This window comes from Ixodes scapularis, unplaced genomic scaffold, assembly GCF_016920785.2.
Source record: "Ixodes scapularis isolate PalLabHiFi unplaced genomic scaffold, ASM1692078v2 PGA_scaffold9__187_contigs__length_104089568, whole genome shotgun sequence".
In the NCBI taxonomy this organism is placed as follows: Eukaryota; Metazoa; Arthropoda; class Arachnida; order Ixodida; family Ixodidae; genus Ixodes; species Ixodes scapularis.
The window spans coordinates 90113132-90128893 of NW_024609884.1; positions in this window are offsets into that span (position 1 = coordinate 90113132).

Consider the following 15762-nt stretch of genomic DNA (forward strand, 5'->3'; position numbering starts at 1 on the left):
CTAAAGACCCCAGGCTATACTCCTTTTCACCTAAGGATTCACCACAGCCTTGCTAGAAGCCGAGAGCGTCATGGGACATCTCGCTCCGCGCGACGACTTGAACACCCTTGTATTCGAGACATTTTAGAGTAGAAGAAAAACCCTAGTACCCCTTGTCTTGCTGTGCATGCACGCGCTTCACTGGTTCGTGTCCAGGTTGAGAAGCATTGATCAAAAGAAATTCACACTTTCATTCGTCTTTCGATGTATCGCGGTAGTACGTGTATATATATATATTATTTTATTTTTTGGTTTGCATAAACACGTAAATCATATATTACTTCTTCTTTTCATATACGGCACCTATAGTCAATTTTGTCCGTGCAAACTGAATTATTTTATTCGCACGTAATAAAGCCCAGGAAAAAACAACATTGTGCCTTATATTTTCGGGACATATTTGGAACCTTGCATCCCATGATCCATTACTGCAACCGCTTATCAAATGCTAATTTAAATTTCGATATATCTTATATCGAACCTGAAAGTTCATTAGAAGGGAAAAGTATACCATAATATCAACCCGCCTTAAAAAAAAAAAAAAAAAAAAACATATATACATTTTTTAAATTATTACTTTAAATTATTTTTCGTCATATTGCCTTCCCATTGGCCAAGTTCGATATCTTACCTGCACGAAAAGAACCGGTGAATTATCGGGAGTTACTTTCTTCGAAGTGGCCATCTAAGGTCACTTTGAAGAGATGTTTCTCTTCGAAGTAGAAAAATCTAACAATTTTTCTACTTTTGCTTAATACTACTTAGAATCGCTCCCTAAGGTTAATAACTGAATAAACTTGCCTTAGTAGTTTTTCCTAGGCAATGGCAGTCGCCAATAAAATTCGAGAAATATGAACATCGTTTATCCCCTCAACTCGGAGCCACAAAAAGTGGCCAGGTGGCATGATGCCTATCCTATTGGGGAGGAGATCGAACAGTCACACCACTAGCGGCATGCTGCAGCTGTGTGGACAACAAACCTGATTTTATTGTTTGTTGTTGATCAGAGAAATGGAGGATGACGATTCGAAGGCCGCTCCTCGTGCGTCCAAAGCACTGGTCAAAGCGAAGCGCTCGTGCCCAGACCATGCTATAGGCGAAGTTCAATTTCTTTGTTTTGGTGTGTTAGTAAACAACGCGCTGTGGGGACAACAAGCTCGATAAAGCGCCCCCTATAGTTCGATCTCCTGCCCAAAACCTTCAACGTTAATCATGCCCACGTGCTGGGGTTGACAAAGTAGAAAACGCGTGCTGAGCTCCGGGCATTGTTGGAGTTAGGCTATTCTCATCACCGCAGTGGTTGGACACGAGCCACTACCCGAGTGTCCGCCGAGGCATTCATTGTTACGAGCTGAAGTCGAGTGCTCACGCAGTTCTCGTGCCCAATCCATGCATAAGCAGGGCTCGAGTGTCGTCAGTCAAGTGGTTTCGATTCCACGATCACGTCATCCAGCTTTGCAAAGGCAAGACTGAAAGAAGTAGTGCCCTTTTATCTTCGCAATTTTAAAATTTCCCCACGACAAAGAAGTTTCTGAATCAGTGGCGGTTTGTGCGAGCATACTTGTGCCAGGCTGGGACCAGTATACGAACCGGCAAGGTCAGGAACGTTCCAACACGATAACGTTTCGTGACCCCTTCAAAGGGGCCGTGGAATGATTTTAATGTTCAAAGAATCTGGTGCGTGTCACTTTCGCTCAACTTTCGGTTAATAAAAAAAAAAAAAAAAAAAAAAAAAAAACGGAAAGAAAGAAAGCACGTTTTGAGTTTTCTAAATGTCGCGAGTGTGCGGAGAAATCGCGAAGAGGAGAGGGTACTATTCTCCATCCTGCAGCCGCTTGTGCCGGCCGAGAAAACTACGCGCGTGACCTGAACTGGTTGAAAGTGTATTGAGTTAGCAAGCTCAGTAAGTGTCTGCTCGATTTGAGGCTAATTTTTTCAAATGTTGTCGTGAAAACGTGGAGAGGCGTCAAAAGCCTGATAGTCTTGATTTTTTTTACGCAAAGTTTTATGGCGGGGTGATTTCAGATAAGATCGACCAAAGGATGGCTAGTCGACATTTTCAAATCAACTGATGTTTTTATATGTTATTGTCTAGTGTCTGGTATGAACGAATCCAAACTTAGTTTTGACTAGAAAAAATACTTGGGGACAGGAAAAATCGTAAGGCATGAGGTGGTGGACAGTTGCATTAACGCGATCTGATGGAGGGGGCCCGTTTGAGAGTGAATAACTAAAGCGATAACATTAGGAGAACTCTAATACGTTTTAGGCGCAAACTATGGGTACAGCTTGCTTGTAATATAAAGTAATCATATTTATTTAAAATTTATTTATTTTTCTAAAAATTGACAAACATGCCTGCTCGAACGACAAATGGCAAATTTTGGAGGTCTGTATCTCATGAAATAATTTAATCATTATGATATAATTTGCAGATATTATTCTACTAATATATAGCTAATATTTAAAAAATAACTAAGGTATCTGTGTGATACAATAGTTAGGATATATTTAGTCAAACATGAAAAAAAAATCAAACAGAAAAATTCCGATGCGAATAAAAAAAAACACCACCCTCGATTTTTTTAAAATTTAGGTAACCTGTTATACTCTATTTCGGCATTCATTTCCATTAAAAACATGTTGCATCATTTTATTGAGAAAGAAGATACAACTCCCCAAAGTAGGGTCCTTTTTCAAAGCCTACACTTAGCAGTGTTTTATACAAGAACTGACTCTGAGTTCCAGTTTCATGAAACCAACACACATCTTTTATATATTTTTATTCAGATGAGGCCAATGATAACTAAAGAAATCGTTCACACACTTAAATTAAGGAGAAACTACTGTGTACAAAGAGGTATCATATTACGGACTAGTGATCCGAGAAAAGATCATGCAGCCATCGGCCACTAGGAACTTTGTTTACTTTATTCTCCTGCGACACTATATGCTATTCCCTCTTCCGCTCTACCTTCATCTCTCTCTCTCTCTCTCTCATATATATCCCTGATATATATCCAGAACAAAAACATGTTCAAGCATTCCCTTTCTGCGTGGTAGTGTTCTGTGGCTAGCAAAAATCATTTCCTCGCTAAGCTCACGATTATGGCAAAATAGTTGCCGGAAACCGCAGACGACACTCGTCGCTAGTTCTGGCAAAACGGCCGATACAATCTTTTTTTCGCATTTCCCCGCTCGCTGTCAAGGACAAGGGGGTTCGCTTCAACCAGCAAAACATGGCCGCCGACGCCTGTTTACTGAGCAGTCATGCCTGTCGCCATCTCACTCGCTGGCGTCACGGGCGATAATATCAGGCACAAAGGGGCACACCAAGCGGCAGCATTATCCCCAAATACTCGAGCCTCGCGTAAATACATAGAGTGTAAACGCTGTCGCCATGTTATCGTAGTAAGACCGCCCCCCCCCCCCCTCCCCCAACGGGGGACTGCAGTACGCGACGGCGTACTAACACAACGGCGACGATATCGACATCGCGGGCTCCGAATTTTCCCATAGTTCTACTCCACGGGCATTTCTCGAAACGCTTGATATTGTGTACGCCCGCCTGGAAGGATTTCAGGCGCGTAGTTAAGATAAGGCGGTTCTCCGCGGCAAAAGAAAGCAATTTCACAAAAGCTTAAAAGCGGCGGCGACGCGTGTGCGGTGAACGCTTGTAGTTTTGGTGTAGACAGGGTGTGTGTGTTCTCGTTGTTGACACCAGCCGGCGATAAGGCACTGCAGGCGGTAGCTCAGTACAGCAAGGGCTAATCCGAGTGACCATCAACGTAACCCCACCGCCAACCCCTCGCGAACCGGTCGCCGACATGGCTCAGGCTGTGTCATGAACCACGTGGTAGAAGCTCGGGTGCTTTCATATCAGCGCGTGGAGGGACGACAGTGCGATTCCGGAAAGTCTTTTTCGAAGGCCGCTGACCACAATTTTTTGTCTGGAGACTTTCCCTCTTTCTTCCTTTGACGTGGATCAAGCTTTGCCGACAGCCTCAGTTGTGACCTCTCTTTTCAAATGTACGTTTGCAGTGAGTGAGCTCCTCAGCCTCGGACTTGTCACTTGTGCACCCAGTAGTTCTTTCACTTGGCAATTATATGCCATCAGTTGGGGTTTAATTTCTATTATTTATGTATACATTATGAAGACGTCCTGGAGCTCCGAACGAGTGTTTTGTGCAGATTACTTTTGCAAACACAAAAAGACTATACCAAATCAGCGGAATTTTCGAAGTGTTGGCGAGTTGGACCTAAACTCGTTGAAGCAAATTCTTCCGCCTGACTGTTCCACCAAAGTGAGTGCGACGGACTACCTGTGCTACTATTGCTTCATGCACATCACTAAGGAGATCTCGATGCGAAGCTCAGAGCAGTGCCCTGACATATTTGTGCCAGCTGAAGAAGCAATTGAAGATCTAAATCGCAGCATACTACCTACAGATGTGTCGCCGCTGAGACAACCAAGCGTCGTAAGAAGTCGGGACAGGCCTGCCTATGTCAAGAGAAAGCAGACAGAACTGGAGCAGGTTGCTGTCAAGAATATACGCTCAAGGCTACGTATTGCGTACGACAGGGACGCACCATCGGGGTCGTCCGAACCAACATGCTCCACATGCACTGAGTGGGTGGACAACTTTCGGCAGGCCTTTGAAACCGCCACCTCTCTCCGGGAACGTTGTCAACTGCTTACACTCCTGCCGTCAACACTGACGAAGAGTGAGGTTCAAAAGATGATTCCACAGGCCTCAATGTACCTCATCAGTAAATCCCGAAAACTCAAGGAAAAGCATGGCGTGTGGTATGAGCCGGATCCTTACACGAGGTGCAAGGTGAGCCCTGAGAACCTGTCTGCTGCCCTAGAGTACTTCACGAAAGACGAGCTACAATGTTCGCGCCAAAGTCCCAACCAGAAGGACGTCATCTCTGTCATGCTCAACGGAGAGAAAACGTTCGTGCCAAAGCGCTTCATGACACGCTCAATACGAGAGGCCTTCCGTATATACAAAAACAAGCATCCCGATTCCGGCGTTGGGCTAACGAAATTTTATTCGTTGCGCCCTAGATGGGTCCAATGTATTCCACACCAGGAAGTGTGCGTTTGTGTGCGCTGCGCCAATTATTATCTTTGTATTGCCGCTCTAGAGAACGTTACAGGCTCAACATTCAACACTGGTGAAATGAACTCGGCATTTCTGTGCGACCCAGCAACAGAACTGTGCCTTCAAGGAGACTGTGATCACTGCCCAAAAGGCCAGTTTCTTACACTCCAGGAACTTGATATCCCGGAGGATGAAGAGATTGTGCTTGCAACATGGGAGTCCGGCGACCTTGTGAAAAAAAACTTTGGAACCTGAGACTTTCCTAAAAGTCATCCAAGTGACGGTTGGAAGTTGGGTACTTCACAACCATATCCGGCAAACGATCTACGATGAAAAACAGTGCATGCAACGCGGGAGCATTGTCTTTCATTTTGACTTTGCTGGAAACTGGACCATCGTGCTTCCTGACGAAGTGCAAGCATATCACTGAAAAAAAAAAAACAAGTTTCGATATTTACATGTGTAGTGACGACAAGAAAATCTACAAACAGCTTTGCCATCATCAGTGAGGACCTGTGTCACGACGCCGCTCACGCTTGCTTGGCTCTAGAAAAAGTGAAGGAGTGGGTTGAAGACAACGTTGCGGTATACTCGTACGTGACGTACGTAAGTGACGGCGCCGCCAGTCATTTCAAGAATCGCTACCAGCTTCACCAATTTGCAAAGGACGATTGCCCACAAGCCCAGTGGTTATTTTCTGCATCTGGACATGGGAAAAACGGATGTGACGGAGTTGGCGGACTCGTGAAGCACCAGGCCACGCTGAACAACCTGAGAGAACGTTCAGTAAGCGCAATTCAGACGGCCAGGACAATGGTGAGCGTTCTATCAAAGAAACTGAAAGGCGTGCATCTTGTATATCTGGACGAAAATGAGGTTGTTCGGTATCGTGAACAAAAAAAAAGAAGAGTGGCTGACGGTGCGCGCCTTCCCTGGCATTCAGTCTTGGCACGCGTGGCGGCTCAGCAAGTCATCAACAGAAGGGACCTGTGACGTATATGTAGCACGGACAGTCGGATCTGCTTGGAAGCAACTTTATTAAATGGGTACAGCGAGGAAAACCTTAGCGTAAAGTGCCGAATTTGATTTCTCAAGGACTGCTCATTCTGAATGCAGGGACATCTTATTTATCACATTTTTCTTCACGGGGTATTCAACCTACTGTTTTTGTTGGTGGTTACTAATAATTTTTATCTGATCACTATAAAAAAAATCCCAAAATGTTATCCTCGAGCAGGATAAAATATATCGGCTTGCCACGATTCATTCATACACCGAGAGCATCGAAGCTGCTCCAGTTAGGCACTATGGCATCCGTCACCTGAAATTGTTTGTAATCGTAAATACACAGCCAACCTAAATGTCTTACTTTATATCTTTGTTTTTGTGTGTGTAAGTAAAGTTATTTATTTTACTCTAGATGTAAAATATACCGGAAGGTACAACTTCACACTGCATCATCTTTTCTCAAATCATTAGTCTCTAATATGATACCACTTTGTACGCTTATGTAAAATGCTGTATATAGTTTCTCCTCCCTTTTACTGTGTAACCGATCGCTCTTTTTATCAATGACCTCATCTGAATAAATGTATATAAAAGATTTGTGCAAGTTTCATGAAACTGGAGCTCAGAGTCACTTCTTGTATAGGACACTGCTAAGTGTAGGCTTTGAAAAAGGACCCTACTTTGGGGAGTTGTTTCTTCTTTCACAGTGCAATGATGCAACATGTTTTTCATAGAAATGAGTGCCGAAATAGAGTATAACAGGGTACCCAAATTTAAAAGAAATCGAAGGTGGTGTTTTTTTTTTTATTTGCATTGGAATTTTTCTTTGTTTGCTTTTTTCCCATGTTTGCCTAAATATATTGTAACTATTGTGTCACTCAGATACCTTATTTATTTTTTCAATAATAGCCATATATTAGTAAAATAATGTCTGCAAGTTATGTAATAATGATTAAATTATTTCATGAGATACAGATTTCCAAAGTTTGCCATTTGTCGTTCGAGCAGGCATGTTTGGCAATTTTTAGAAAACTAAATAAATTTTTAATAAATATTATTACTTTATATTACAAGCAAGTTGTACCTATAGTTTGTTTGTAAAAAGTTTTAAAATTCTCCTAATTTTATTGTTTTAATTATTCACTTTCAAACTTGCCCCCTCCATCAGTGCGCGTTATTGCAACTGTCCACCTCTCCCTGCCTTACGATTTTTCTTGTCTCCAAATTTTTTTTTTGGTCAAAACTAAGTGTGGATTCGTTTATACCAGACACTAGACAATGTCATATAAAAACATCAGTTGATTTAAAAATGTCGACCAGCCACCCTTTGGTCGATCTTATCTGAAATCACCCTGGCGTCATCTACCCGAAGCGAAGAAAAGCGCTCCCTCGCTGGTTCCCATAGCCAGCGACACGAAACTGGATGTCTCCGTGGGTGCCCCCCTTGAGTCGGTTTTTCGGCCGCAAACCGTATTTGAGCGGCGCATCAAACTTAAATCTGTTTTGCTTTTTTTTTTTTTTTTTTTTTTAATTTAAAACTAAGGCGCCAAGTCAAAAATCGTTTACGGATCTTTATTGTGCAACGGTTTTTCAAAGATGTGCCGCTGTGCCACCTGCGGGGCGGCGGAGCAAACCTCACCGGAGAAAAGCTCACCGGAGATAAGCTCACTGGAGAAAAGCTCATCGGAGAAATGCTCATCGTAGAAAAACTCACCGCCAAACTGTCCGTTGCTGAGAAAAGCTCACCTGCGAATCTAAGAATCGAGTGTTGACTCAAGTGAAATACGCTCACTAAACTGAAGTATGCTGTGATGGCTTATGCGCATGCGGTCATTCTGCCCTTCACTATAGTCGGTTACAAGTCAAGAAGGTAGGAGAAGCTCCTCCCACAAGTGTGATGCGCCCGTTTCAAATCTCTCCGCAGTCGAAAGAAGAGTTCACTGGAAACGCTCCTTGTTCCGCTTCAATGGATTCCCACTTGTCTCCGATCCCACTTTTTAAGAAAGCGACCTTTGTATTCATCGGAGAGGGAACCGAGCCCCTGAAAGCAGCCTTTGTATCCATCGGGGGGAAGCTAATCCCCGAAAGTCGTATTTGTTTCCGTCGGTGGGGGAGAACTCTAATCTCCCTCTCGTGGCTTCCACAATGCTAAGTCAAAGTCGAAAGATAAAGCAAATATGTACAGAAATGCAAGACCCTCCTCGCGCGTTGGCCGCGACGTCACGGAAACGGTGGGACGCTATTGGATGCGGAGGTGGCGGAGGGATATCCGATTCCCTTTGAGGGGCATTTGCCGCTACCTTCTTAACCTGTAACTGACTATAGCAGAATACATTTTTTAAATATTTTAACATCGTGTAACACGTTAGACGTTGCCCGACGAAAATAAAATAATTAATTCCGATAGAAGGCTAATTTTCAAAAAAAAAAAAAAAATAACAAGAAATGTTGATAGAACGCTAATTGAAAAAAAAAGGTCGTATTTCCTCTATCCTGGCTACATCAGAATTAAATATGGTGACACACAAAGACGCTGTTGCATAACACGCAATCACGAAAAATATATTTGAGGTTTGTGTTTATTCAGTGTCAGGTCGGTTTGCTTTTGAGGAGCGGCGACACTGGTTTACGTTGTAGACGAAAAATTTTGACGATGCGGTACCACTACAAGCCTGTGCCCTTTAACGTGCTCACGCAGTAGCCGTACATGACTGCACGCACGCCACTAAAAATATGTAGTATATTTATGATAATGTCTGATTCATCAAGTGGATATTTTTTCTTGCACCACCATGAAATGCGGTGCGCATTTCATGCACCACAATTCGAAATTATAAAAAAATATTATCAACCACGTTTAGACTACGTTCTACTCAAGCTACAGTGCAGCCGACGCTACGAGCTGACAGGACCCTGCAATGACTTTTTGACTGGTTTTTAATTTGCACTGAACCTGAGCGTACTGAACGTAGTAACTCAATCCAACTTTTCTTTTCTCAAATTTCACTTTATTTTAAAAGTTATAGGCAAATTAGAATTACAAAAACAAGCAAAAAATAACCTCCTTCATGACGTCGTAGGTCCTGGCTTGAGTGGCCTTGAACTAGAGGAGAAGTAGTGAGCTCATCAAGCGCACACGGCTGCCGCACTCCGTGTCGACGGCTCGAGAGGGCGCCACTAAAGCATGGTCTGGCTAGGCTGTATGAAGCGGGCGGCCAGGGCAGCTCGCATTGGATTTGCAGCGCGACTGAACACTAATTCGGCATAACATTTCATTGGCCACAAACGACAGCAAACACGGGGTAACGATCAGTTCAGAACGGGAGCCACTTCGCGCTGACGCACCGTCAAATGACCAAATCGCCAGCAGGGCCCGCGCGGAAGGCCTTCGGAACGCTCGGAACCGGTCGGATTCTTGAGCCGGTATACGACCACAGCGTCGCCGCGTACATCCGGGACCTTTCTACGCTCCTCGTTTGTCGTAGCCTCATCCCACTAGCCTTTTCTAGTATGCGGCGTTTTTTTCCGCCGCTTGGTGGCGGGTATGTCGACGGATCATTTCTTGTTTCCGTACTTTCTAGACTGCAATTGTTTCTTTTCTGACCTAAAATAGTGAACAAAAACTACTTTCATACATAACTGAAACGGTTCGCGACACTTATATTTTGTATCTCGACTAAAAAAAAAAAAAAAAACTCTTAGCGGCTTTGACCAGTGGCAAGCCCAGGACCAAAGACGTCACATTTTGCGCGCTTTCGGTACCGCGGGTCGCCCTTGTCGGCGGAGGAGGTTTCCGCGTCGTCCGGTTAAAATATGACGCACTGATATTTAGTTACTCTCTCCCTGCCCGCTGGCTTGCCCGAACCCCAAGAGATTTGGAAACCGCAAAAAAGGTAGACGCTTAAATATGATTGCAGGGCCCCTTTAAATATGATTGCAGGGCCCCTTTAAGCAATGGTGAAAACAGGTTCATGGCGTGCGTCGACTTTTTTGTGCATGCTATTACCGGCTAGTCCAATCAATCGCAGAGTGCCTCACGGCTTTGCACTTTTAGTGTGCGCGGGTGCATTTGTGTAGTGACTTTCAAGCTAGTACAGCGCGCGAAATTTTTGGGAAATTCCTGCGGTAGTCAAGCATACAGCACGAAGAGATTACGTTGATCACCAGCCGATTGAAATGGAAAACGCACAACGCCGTGACTTGGCTACCGATTTAGGATGCCAAAACCTGTCGTTCCCGAGGCCACTGCATCATCTTCTCCCATCCTCATCTTTTCTTTTTTTTTTTGCTTTGTTATTATTCGCGGGATCCCAACTCGTTGCAGTGCAGTGACCGTCACCCCCTCCTAGCCACCCAAAAGCCGTCATTCATCGTTGTTTGGCTTTTCTTTCTTTTCCTGCTGTTTTTGTTCCAACTTTCTTCGAAGCCCTTCACCCTCCCCCCCCCCCCCCTCTTTTCCCCGTTATCGGACAGGAAGTCAAGAGGTCCAACAAGTTAAAAGGTCCAATAATGGATCTTTTGACTCGTTGGATCTTTTGACTCGCCCGACACGAGTCAAAAGATCCAATGTGGGTCAAGAGGTCCAACGAGTCAAGAGGTCCAACGAGTCAAAAGATCCACGGCGAGTCAAGAGGTCCAACGAGTCTAAAGGTCCAACGAGTCAGAAGATCCAATGATGGATCTTTTGACGCGTTGGATCTTTTGACTCATTGGACCTCTTGACTCGGAATCCACCCGGGGGGGGGGGATCCACCCATGTCAAATTGCCCTCCTAGAAGGGGGAAGCAGGGGGGGGGGAGGGGCGGCCGCCTTTGTCGCCCCCCCCCCCCCCCCCCTTGGATCCGCCCCTGCATTGATAATCAGTCGTGGGTCATCGAAGCCACACACTCAATGCTAAAAATAGACAAACATATGGTACCCATTTTTTGTGGTTATAAAATGGTGAAAACACGTTGACTGGAAAAAAAAAAAAAAAGAAAGGTTTCACAGACAGGTGATTAACGGTAACTTTCTCCTCTATATTTCTTCTTCCTCCCCAGTCCAGTTTCGGTTTCAAGCTGCTGCGTTTTCTTTTTACGTTATTAAAAGTATACGTGGCGCTTTAGCAAAATATTGTTTGATTAGTCTCCTGACACCATAGTAAATCGCCTAACAAAAAAAAAAAAAAAAAGAAAAAACTCTTTTTTTTGGGGGGGGGGGGGGGGGGGGGTGTCAGTGTTTCTAAGTCTAGACGTAGCCGACGCTACGAACTGATGGGCCCAATCAGAGAGCGTCAAAAGCGCACCTTCATGATGCTCGTCATGTTTCTGCGCATGTTCTATCGTCGTTGAACTAATCTTAAGCAAAGAAGGCCCAGTGACTTGCACTTTTGACGCTGCTTGACTGGTCCCATTAGCTGGTTGCGTCGCCTGCGTCTTTACTAAAACAAAGTATATAGTCTCTCATGGTTAAGAAACACGCACCACAGTCTACAAAACGCAGAAAAAGAACACTCTCTCAGATCGCCCATGCGCAACCCACTTCGACAAAAATGAAAAAAAAAAATCTTGAAATTATTTGTCAACAGCGTACAACTAAAACACGCGGGACATGGCAGATTTGAGAGAAAAAAATCTGTCTCATTTGCAGTTTTATCTTGAATCTGTCATATCCCGCGTGTTTTAGATGTGCATTGCTTAAAAACGTGTTTTCGAACTTTTTTTTTTCCTCTTATGGAAGTGGGTCGCGCACGGGCGATGTGGGGGACTGTTCGTCTTTTTCTGTGTTTTCTTTATCTACTAGGTCACAATAAATGGATGAGTTGCGAGTAAACGCCAGTTCGTGGTGTGTGTTTCTTCCCCGATGTCCTCGTTTCTTGTGCTCTTTAATCTTTACCATGAATCACTACCAACTTGTCGCTACCAACTGGCCCAACTTTCCACCCTTCTATCAACTCGTAGAAGTGTAGCGCTCTTCTCGTGACGTCGCAAAGGAAGACCAACGGGGGCGCGCGTCGAAACGAAGGCAACGCGCGTGGATCGACCGGCGTAACAACCCGGTTTAAAGGCCCGTTCACACTCTTGCGACCTCTTAAACCTGGGTTCCTTAAGGGGCCGGTGCAACGATTTTATGATTAAAAGAATTTGCATCTCGTCATTTTTACGTTGTTAACCGTGTCCCGGAGGATAGAGAAAACACTTCCTTCATTAAAAATGTCGCAATTCCGCTGCATAATCGCGAAGCAAAAGTCGAGCATTTTCCCCCACCTGCAGCCCCAAGTGGCAGCCGAAGCAACTACGGCGAAAAGATTACGTGACCTCGCTCGGCTCTAAGCTGCAGCATAACGCCCGCTAATGTCAGCGGAGAGAGGGAGAGGAAGCGTCCTCCGAGATAGCACACGGGAAGCTACACGGCACTCCGAATGACGTCACTAGGAGGGGGACCAGGTGTGACCCTGAAGGCTGGGAGTGAGTTGAGGGGTGCCCGAAATGCCAATCTTTATCTTTTTTTTACGCAACAACTAGGACACGCAGGCGAAATCGGTTTTCTGTTCTTTACTTCAGAAGTGTCAGAGGGCAACTTCCAGCAATCTTTGACCGAAGTCCGGAAATCGTGGCACCGCCCCCCCCCCCCCTTTCAAACTTCTTAAACCAGAGAACACACTGGCGCCATCTATTGGGAAGCAGTGTAACCTCGGCGGTCCGGCATATTTTTTTTTTTTTATTTCTCGCGCATTATCCTTTTTTTTTTGGCTCAAAAAACTTTTGTCAATGTTATAAAAGAGCCTTTCTATGGGTATTACGCACATTTGACCTCGGAAATCCCGCAAAATGTTCGCTCTTGTGAAATGCAGTTCCAGGGTCACCGCATAGATGGCGCCACAATGCCAGTGTGTTCCCTGATTCTAAAAACATTTAAGAAGTTGTAAGAAATCTCGTCTCTCTCAGTCGTACTCGGTCGCAAGAGTGTGAACGGGCCTTTAGTCATAAGCGTGTCTTATTAGCTAAAATAAAAGTTGCCCATATCAGCGGGGCTAGAAAACATTTTATTACATGGACAAAATATTCCACCGCTAAATAATTGATATGAAATGGCACGAGGTATAAGCATAAGATGTCTACAAAAAAATGGGATTGTCTTAAGTCGAAAACATTGAGCCACGTAATTACGGCTGTAGGAATGCATATTTTATGCAGAATTCCACAAAATGGCGAGACACAGCAAAACGGATCGCAGTAAAAATCAGGCAGACTTAGTCAAGGCGGACACGGCTAGACAAGTGTCACAATTGCAGTCATGTAAGCGACGTCAACGCCTGCAATCACTGAATTCTTGCATTATACCCCCGCCACATGGCAAAATGAATGTAATTTCGATCGAATGGCAATATGGGGTCGGCAAATCAGCTCGTGACGCTCGTATTATAGTCACTCAGAATCGCGAGCTGATTCAATCCCATAATATCGTTTAATGAAAATATATTAATTTTTTTTCGTGTGGCAGGGGCACTAACGTACTATTTACAGGGAACTAATCCACTTCTTATGGGCTCGAGCTGCCTTAGAGCAAAATATAATTTATTTTTTATTCAAAAAAGTGAAAGCCGTTTACAACTCCCTGTAACGCCGAATTGGAGCGCAGCTCTTGAGGAGGAGGAGGGAAGGGTACTGAGGGGAGGGTAGACTCCTCTTTCTCCTCCTCCCCTCATTCTTTAATATGCTCCTGGGGCGTCACCTGACCTCGGGGGAGGGGGTCACGTGACTTCGGGGAGGGGTGGGCACGTGACCTTGGGGGGTCACGTAACCTTGAGGTGACCTTGGGAGGGGTCACGTGACCTTGAGGTTACCTTGGGAGGGGTCACGTGACCTTGGTTACGCCGACGCCGCTCTAGCCGGAAACGGGCGCCTAAGAGCTGCGCTCTAAAACACATCGACTGCTTTGAGAAAGGCCTGAGGCATTTTCGAAGGCTAAAGCACTAAACGAGTCTGCTGTCTTCGATGCACTCTAAAAGGCACCTCTAAGGCAAGGCATAGTATATAGGTAATTGATGTCAATAGATGCTCTTGCAGGAAACTGATGACTTTATTTGAGTTTCTTTACCAAATGGGTAAACAACTACCTTTACCAAATACGTAAAAACTACCTTTTAACAAATAGGTAAAAAACTGCCTTTGTTACCTATAGGTCATGAATTGCCAACTCGTCCGAAACAATATTAAACCACCGTACAATATAAACGCTTCAGGCTCAGTGGCACTTCGCTTAGGCGACCGTAGAATAATAACACTAGTTTTTACGTTGTCTTTAATGCGGGAACTTCAGAAACGTGCATTCTCCTAAAGTCACTGGATCCTGGGAAAATAGCGTCACGCTCCCCGTATGAACAGTCGCCATTTCGGTTCATGGAATGAACAGTTCCTCTTTGATCTCTTCATTCTTGTTGAGCCGATCAAAATTTCCGGTGACAGGATCCAGGGATTTTGCTATCCACACACCTGCGAAACAAGCGCACATCTTCACACCGCCACCACATGTGGCGTCGGCGCTTGGAAGCATTGAAAAATATTTTGTGCCGTGAAATACGCACGAAAAAAAAACATTGTAAGAAATGTGTGGACATATAAGCTATATTGATTAGTTGATTGGGCACACAGTGCCAAAGACGCTTGTATTGGCGAGGAACGCTTCCAGTACGATGAAGCTGCATAGCGATCTTGGCACGACTGGTTCAGAACGATCTTTTTGAAGCTTCGAAGATCTGAAAGGACCGAAATGGCATGGCAACCAAAACCGATCAGCCGGACGGACGACCGAAACCTTGCAAGGTTTCGGTCGGTCGTCTGGGAGAGTTGAAAACGCAACAGAAAAACACGGCGAAAGAACCCACGTAGCACGAGAACGTTCTGAGGACATTCCGGGAATGTTCGAAAGAACATAGTCGACATTCTTGGAATGTTGCAAATTTGCGTAAGAACATTCTATCAACGTTGTCAGAATGTGGCGCAGGGTCTTATCGCTACATTCGGGGAATGTTTTCTATGGGACAATCTTAGAACGTCCTGAGAACGACATAGAACATTACCAGGACATTTAATCAACATTTAAATATCCCAACAAGGTTCTAAGAACATTAATTCTCAGAACGCCCAAAGAACTTCTGCAAATTTCCTGAAATGTTGCAAATTTATCCAGGGACATCCTTTCAATTGCTGTGGAACGTGGCGTGGGTACATCGCTACATTCAGGAAACATTCTCTGACGACTATTGACAAAGATTCCAGAATTACGGCTTGCTTAGGCTGAGCCCCAATGAGCCGCGCAACATATATGGATGTGATAAAGCTCCTCACAGGGCGATCGCGATATTTTTTAATCGAAACAGATTTTTAGGAGGCGTGAGCACAAGCTAGCCGCTTTTCCAGCGCACCAGCCACGAGCACGTACTAATGGCAGTTTACTCCTACCTGTCACTTGATCAACTTGTTTCATTCAAAACGTGCTGTCAACATAACCGATGGCATCCCACATTCAATAGAAAAATACCTTTTTCAAAGTTTTAAATCCCAGATACTAAAAATCTGGTCCATTCAAAACTGCCCCTCTACATGCGCAGTGAGTGCCAAGTTCA